The 7446-nt window shown below is 49.1% G+C and overlaps 1 protein-coding gene across 1 annotated transcript in view; it reads right to left on the reverse strand.

The window, feature by feature from the left end:
• C5ar2 (complement C5a receptor 2) overlaps positions 1–3659 on the reverse strand; it is a 10115-nt gene extending 6456 nt beyond the window's left edge. The window contains exon 1 of the mRNA XM_055615612.1: positions 3283–3659. The gene's annotated coding sequence lies outside the window, so the exon portion shown is untranslated. The remainder of the gene's footprint in view (positions 1–3282) is intronic.
• Positions 3660–7446: the final 3787 nt, after the last annotated feature.

Genomic DNA, 7446 nt, shown 5'->3' on the forward strand with positions numbered 1-7446 from the left:
GTCTGTGAGTCTATGTGTGTGTCTGTGTGTCTGTGTGTGTGTGTCTGTGTGTGTGCATGTCTGCATGTCTGTGTGTGTGTCTCTGTGTGAGTGTGTCTGTGTGCCTTAGTTGCTGTTATCACAACCTGCCTTGCCATCTCTGACCCCACCCTGCACAGCTACTTCTGATAACAATCCAGGACAGTTTCTGTGCTCAGACACTATCAGCCTATGCTATTTCCTCTGTAAACAGAGACAAGGATGAGTCCTAGAATTCATACTCTCTCTCTTTCCCTGTCTCCTTCCCTTCCCCCTCCCTCCCGATTTCTCTTCCGTCCCCACTTAACTCAGTGCTCTCCCACTGAGCCACACCCCAGCCCCTCACTGGGGGATTCTAGGCAGGGGCTCCACCACTGAGCCACACCCCAGCCCCTCACTGGGGGATTCTAGGCAGGGGCTCTACAGTGAGCACTGCCCTCCAGTGCTCCACATTATTTTCTGACAGGGTGTCTCACTGAGCCTCAGGTTTGCCAGCTGGCTGGACAGACGGGCCAGAGAGCACAAGAGAGCTTCCTGCCTCCCTCTGGTTCTGGGACTGCACATGGACACTTCCACAGCCAGGGGCACTGTTGTCCTTTACAATAAATCAGGTATATTTGATTGGCTCTATACACTATACATAAAATATTATTACCACAGTTTTTACATATTTGGTTGTTTGTGCACGAACACACAGCATGCTTGCATGGTTCAGCATATTGGAGATCAGAGGTCAGTATCCTTCTTCTTCACTGTGGGGTCAGACTTGGCAGCAAGTATACTTAGCTATTGAGTCATCTTGCCCCCAAGTTGCTACTTTTGTTTTGTTCTGTTCTGTTTTGTTTGAGACAGGGCGTTACCATGTACCACTGGCTGGCCTGGAACTTTCTATGTAGACAGACTGACCTCAAACTCACAGAGATCTGCCTACTTCTGCCTCCCGAGTGCTGGGGTTAAAAACTTGGTCTACCACGCGTGACCTCTTTTTTGAATTTGTATTCATGAACACCCATGTATGTGTGTTTAACTGATATGGTGGGCGCTGGAAACCTAACTCGGTCCTCTAAGATAGCAGTACATGCTCTTAACCACGGAGGCATCTCTTCAGCCCCACACTGCCACTTTTTTAACAATTTATTTTTATTCTCTGTACAGTGGTATTTTACCGTGGTACATGTTCGGTTGTGTGAGGGTGTCAGATCCCTTGGAACAGGAGTTACAGACAGTTGTGAGCTGCCATGGGGGAGCTAGGAATTGAACCTGGGTCCTCTGGAAGAGCAGTCAGTGTTCTTAACCACTGAGCCATCTCCACAGTCCCCAGATTGCCACTTTTAATTTTAATTTGGGAATAGTGGTGCATAACTTTAATCCCAGTGCTCTGGGGGCAGATGCAGGTGGATCTCTGTGAGTGTGAGACCAGCCTGGTCTATCCAGTGAGTTCTAGGGCAGCCAGAGCTACATAGAAATAATCTGTCTCTAATAATGATAATGATAATGATAATGATAGTAAATACACTCTGATGAGAAAAGAGAGGTCAATGGGGGTGAATATGAGCAAATCCCAAATATATACATATATAAATGTCATAATGAAACTTGTTGTTTGAGACTCTAAAAATACAATAAAAATGGGGAAAACTGAGCATGGGATACATTCCTGAAACTTCAACCCTTGGGGAGACTGAGGCAGGAGCAGTGCCATGAACATGAGGCCAGACTGGTCTACACAGCAAGTTCCAGGCCAGCTTAGCTTAGGCTATACCTGAGACCCTGTATCTGAAAACCAGAAGACAGGGCTGAGGATGAGGCTTGGTTAGAAGAGTGCTTACCAGATTGAATAAGCCGGACATGGTGACACATCCCTGTGACATCAGCCCTGGAGAGGTAGAGGCAGGAGGGTCAGGAGTGCAACACCATCCTCAGCTGTGAGCTTGAGGTCAGTGGGCTACAGGAGATCCTGGACAGAGACAGAGACAGAGAGACAGAGGCAGAGACAGACAGAGAGACAGAGACAGACAGACAGAGAGGAGAGAGGAGAGGAGAGAGATCGCAGATGCTCACCATGCCTGTATCACGTTTCAGAAATGTTGTCCTAACCCATCTAGACCAGAGGAGTAAATCACCCAGCACTTGGGCTCCACCCTGTGTGGGTTCCAGGGTGTTCCTGGCACCTGCAGCAGTCCTCAGAGTTCATAGGGTATTTGGTGAGTAAAAGAATTAATTAGGAGCCTGAAGCCTGGAGCCTGAAGAGGGCTAAGGAGCCGCTCGAGGGCTGAGGGTGAAGGCTTCGGGATAAAGTGTTCATTCTTCAAGCCTGGTGAGCCGGCTCCAATCCCCAGAACACACACAGTAGAACAACACAGCTGAGTCCTGGCTTCTGTATGCCGCGTGTGGCATACACGCACAGGCACATGCAATAAATCAACAAACACACTTTAGAAAGAAAGGCGTGCACAATTGAGCTGCTACACACACACACACACACACACACACATTAATTAATTAATTAATAAGATAATTAAAAGAAGGTATCTGAGAATCATAAAATACTTTTAAAGAAGAAAATGATACAAAGTCATGGGGGGGTGCCTCTGTGTTAGAAATGAGAATCCCCGAACTGCTGCTCCGGACGGGACTCTCGGAATGGGACTCTCGGAATACCCTTGTGGAAGGTGGCCCAGAGTTGCCTGGTGGTGACGTGCGTAAACCTCTGTCCCAAGTGTCCTTGCTGTCTTAGGAAACAGGAACATGGAGTCAGAGGGCTCGCTCACAGGACACGCTGACTTTTGGAGGACTGGACCCGACCCGCGGGGATTCCTCAAAGAGAGGTCCTGCTCCCCGGTGCGCGGATGAACACCTCTTGGGCTGCCGTAGCTCTGCCCATTCCCAAGCATCTGGGACTCAGGGGTGATCAGGTTTCTATTTGGAGGGCTGGGGGTGTGGCTCCGTTGGTAGAGGGCCTGTCCTGGCATACACAGACATACTGAGTTCTACTCCCAGCACCGCGTTAACTGTGCTTATGCCTGCCAACCAGGCACTCTAGAGATGGAGGTGGGACAAGATGCTTCACGGCCATCCTCCGCCACGTTGTGAGTTTGAGGTCAGCCTGGGCAACATGACATCTTGTCTCAGAAAACTAAAATAAAATATCCCATCTGGCATTCTAGTTCTGACTCCAAGATTTCAAAGTGAATGCTCCTAAGAAGCCAAAATCACCAACCCCTCCATGCCTTCCCTCAGCCTCCCTTGGGCCTCCCTCCTTACCTTCTCTGCCAGCTGGTCCCAAATAGGCTGAATGCCGATAACACAATTTCAGGCCACAGCAGAGAGGCCCAGGTTCTCTCCACCAGGGACAGGGAGTAGCTGGCTGAGTCTCAGAGACCCAACCTGTTTCCCCAGATCCTGTGGGATTCTCTGAGGGCCCTGAGAAACCTTCTTAACCAGGAAAAACAGGCGTGGCCTCCTCCCAGCCCCAGGGGAATATTTGTCTTTCCTTCCTTCCCTGAGTCACAGATTAACCCACAGACAGAAAGGTTGGAAAAAGTGGAGAGCTGGACAGTGTCCCCACCCCTCATCTAGCCATCAGCTTCCTGGAAGCCACATGTGTGTGGGCTTTGGGCCGCAAGCTCTGGAGGACTACCCTTAAAACCACCTCCCAGCCACCCTCCACGCTAAAGGGCCCTAAGGTGCTGTAAAGTACAAGCTGCCTCTGAGCCTCTCCTGACCGGCTGCTCTGTTCTCTGCTTCTCCTGCCTGCCAGCCACAGACCATGAGAGGTTTTTCCTTCCTCAAATGTTGTAGGAAGACAGCCCAGAGTTACCCCCACTCAGAAAGATCAAGAAGCTGGGCCCAGGGCTTGAGGCTTCCAGGGAATACAAGATGCAAGCCCTCCATGCAACTATGGCACACGACTTGAATCCCAGTACTCTGGAGGCAGGGACAGGCAGATCTCTGGGTTCCGGGCTAGCCAAGTCTTACGGAGAGAGTTCCAGGACAGCCAGGGCTACACAGAGAAACACTCAAGCCACTCATACGAAAAGCAAGTCCTGTCCCTTTCTGGGCCTTTTATTTTTTTAATCTATAAAATGGAAAGACAAAGCAAGCACAGGAAACCATGGCTGTCATCCCAGAATCCGGAGAAGGCAGAGGCAAGGAAGATCTCAAGCTGGAGACCTGTCTGGTCTACATGGCAAGGCACTGTCTCAGAACACTACTGGCAGGGCCACAGAGACGGATCGGTGGGAGAATGCTTGTCACACAAGCGTGAGGAGTGAGCATTCACACAGGGCCAAAGCCGGGGCAGACAGGAGAGCCCTGAAAACATGTTGGTCAGCTAGCCTGGCCTTTGCCACTGCAAGCAACGAGAGACTGTCTTAAAGTAGAGGGGAGGGTCTACAATTGAGGCTACCCTCTTACCTTCATATGCAGTGTGACTCTCACAGGCCTGTGTGCACACGTGTTTAAAATGAGAAATAACAACAGTCTATCTCTGAGGCCCTGTGGGTAGTATTCTGAGACAGCACCTTGCTGGGCATGGTGACCTCAAACTCACAGAGATTTGCAAGCCTCAGCCTCAAAAGCATTGGGACTAAAGGCGCGCCCAGCTCTAGAGTACACTATCTTAAACTACACACCCATGCACATGGCTCAGGCCTAGGACACTAAGCAAGAAGACACGGCTTCAACCCTGACAATGCAATCTCTTCATTCAGTGGTTTTTGATGGTCGTATTTTTCCCCGAGCCATGCTTAAGGCCTTGAGGGGAATGTGGTCATGAATTCTTCTGTTGGTATTTAGAGCATAAAATCATGTTGTTAAAGGAAGTTGCTTCTGGGTCAAGAAGCTGCAGTCTGTGATCCAGGCCTCTCTCATCCGGAGAGGCCTCTGTGTTCTCCACACTGCAAACAGAGATCCATGGGAGACTAACTCAGTCAACAAAGATGACAAAAGGTCTGGGCTGTGGCTCAGTGTTAGGGTATTTGCCAGGAATCCCCCAGTAAGGGGCTGGGGTGTGGCTCAGTGGTAGAGCCCCTGCCTAGAATCCCCCAGTGAGGGGCTGGAGTGTGGCTCAGTGGTAGAGGCTCTGCTCAGAATCCCCCAGTGCATTGGTTACTTTCCTGGCCTATAATAAAATACTATAACCAAAAGCAATTTATGGAAGAGATCAATTTGGCTTACGGTTCTAGAAGGTTGGTCAATAAAAGCAAGAAGGCACGGCAGTAGGAAACTCGTTGATTACATCTTCACCCACACACAGGACACAGGAAGTGAAATGAGAATATAAATCCCAGAGCCTGACCCTAGTGATCTCCTTCTTCCAGCAAGGTTCCACTTCCTAAAAGTTCCATAACCTCCTCAAACAGCCCCACTAACTAGTCAAATGTAAGGGCTTATGTGGAACATTCTTTATTCAGTTACTAACAGGCAGTGAGTAGCTTGGGGCTCAGTGGTAGAGATGAAGAATTTGAAGACTTAGTGGAGGAAAAACACATGAAACCTTATAACATAGGGCCTCAAAATGTTACAGAGGAGCATTACCACTGAGCCACACTCCCAGCCCCTCATTGGGGGATTCTAGGCAGGGGCTCTACCACCAAACCATATCCTCAGACTCAAGGATCAAAATGTCATCTTGCATATATTCAGATTAATAAAATACATAAGCAAAAGAGCTGGGCATGGTGGCACACACCTTTGAACCATCTCTCCAGGCCCCTCCTTTTTCTTCAACCTTGTTTTTGAGATGGAGGCTCTCAGTGGGATCTAGGTGCTCACTGAGTAGCCTAGGCTGGCTGCTAGTACACTCTAGAGATCCACCTGTCTCCACCTCCCCCATGCTAAGGTTACAGGTACAAATCATATTCCAAGGTTGGAATTCAAGTCCTTAAGCTTGAATGGCAAACATCTTCCTCACTGAGCCATCTCCCAGCCTCTCCTATTTTATCTCAGAGCTGTCTAATGTGGTGTGCTAGCTTTCTAGATGCACACTCCCAGAGGTCACCATCACAAGGGATGACTCTGGCCCCCAGGCCTTGGAGCCCTGCATCTGAAGAACAGATGAGTGTGCAAGACCCAAAGGTGCTGAAGGCTGGGGCTGGGGGAGGGGAGAGAACACACTGGAGTCCATCAAGCTCTCAGCCACTTCCTTTCCTTTTCACTTCCCCTTCCAAGCCTGTTGACAGAGCAGATTCCACAGGCCACACATTTGGCAATCCCCTGAACTCTCTGCCAACTTCTGTTCTGGGCAGGGCTGGTTAACCCCAAGTTGCCTGGGGTGACCACCTGGATTCCCTCCATGGCCATCACCTATTATATGCCCTTTCTCCTCCTCCTCCTCTTCAATTAATTTACTTTTGCCTTTTGGCATGAGTGTTTTGTCTGTATGTATATCTGTGTGCCACATGCATGCCTGTGGAGGCTAGGAAAGGGCATCAGATCCCCTGAAACTAGATTACAGTTTTGAGCCACCATGCAGGTAGATGGAACCAAACCTTGGTCCCCTAGAAGAGCACCCAGTGCTCCTAAACCGCTGAGACATCTCTCTAGCCCTTCTTTTTGTTTTTGAAACAGGATCTCTGTATGTAGCCTGAACTCACAGAGGTCCACCTGTCTCTGTCTCCCAAATGCTAGGATTAAAGCTGTGTGTCACCATTTTTGTTTGTTCGTTCATTCTGTTTTTGTTTTCATACAGGGGTTCACGAAGCCCAGGCTGGTCACAAACTCACTGTGTAGAGAATGACCTTAAACAACTGAGAGTTCTGAGTCTACCTCCTAAGTAATGAGATTACTGCTGTGTGCCACCAAGCAAGTTTGGGGTGTGTGTGTGTGTGTGTGTGTGTGTGTGTGTGTGTGTGTGTTGTTTTGAATCCAGGTCTCACTATCTGTCCCTAGCTGACCTGGCACTCACTAGAGATCTGCCTGCCTCTGTGTCTGGAGTGCTGGAATTAAAGGCCTGGCCACACCCAACCACCACTGGGGTTTTATTGGGTGTGGGGACTGAATCCCAGGCATGTTAGACAAGCAATCTACCTACATCCTATCCTGGGTCCAGCTCTTTAAAAAATATATATATTTTTTGTACATATGAGTGTTTTGCCTGCATGTAGAATTGTGCACCATGTGTGTGCTTGGGGTCCACGGAGGCCATTACAGACCATAAGACCATGAGGATACAGGGATGCTAGGAACTGAACCAGATCCTCTATACAGCAGTTCTCAGCCACCTTAATGCTGGCGACCCTGTAATACAGGTCTCTGCTGTGGCAGCCACCCAACCAGAAAATTATTTCCATTGCTACTTCAGAACCATAAATTTGCTACTTTTATGAATTGTAGTGTAAATATTTTTGGAGTCAGAGGTTTGCCAAAGGGGTCGCAGCCCACAAGTTGAGGACCGCTACTCAAACACACACACACACACACACACAC

Source organism: Psammomys obesus, unplaced genomic scaffold (genome assembly GCF_907164565.1).
Source record: "Psammomys obesus unplaced genomic scaffold, mPsaObe1.curated_primary_1811, whole genome shotgun sequence".
Taxonomy (NCBI): Eukaryota; Metazoa; Chordata; class Mammalia; order Rodentia; family Muridae; genus Psammomys; species Psammomys obesus.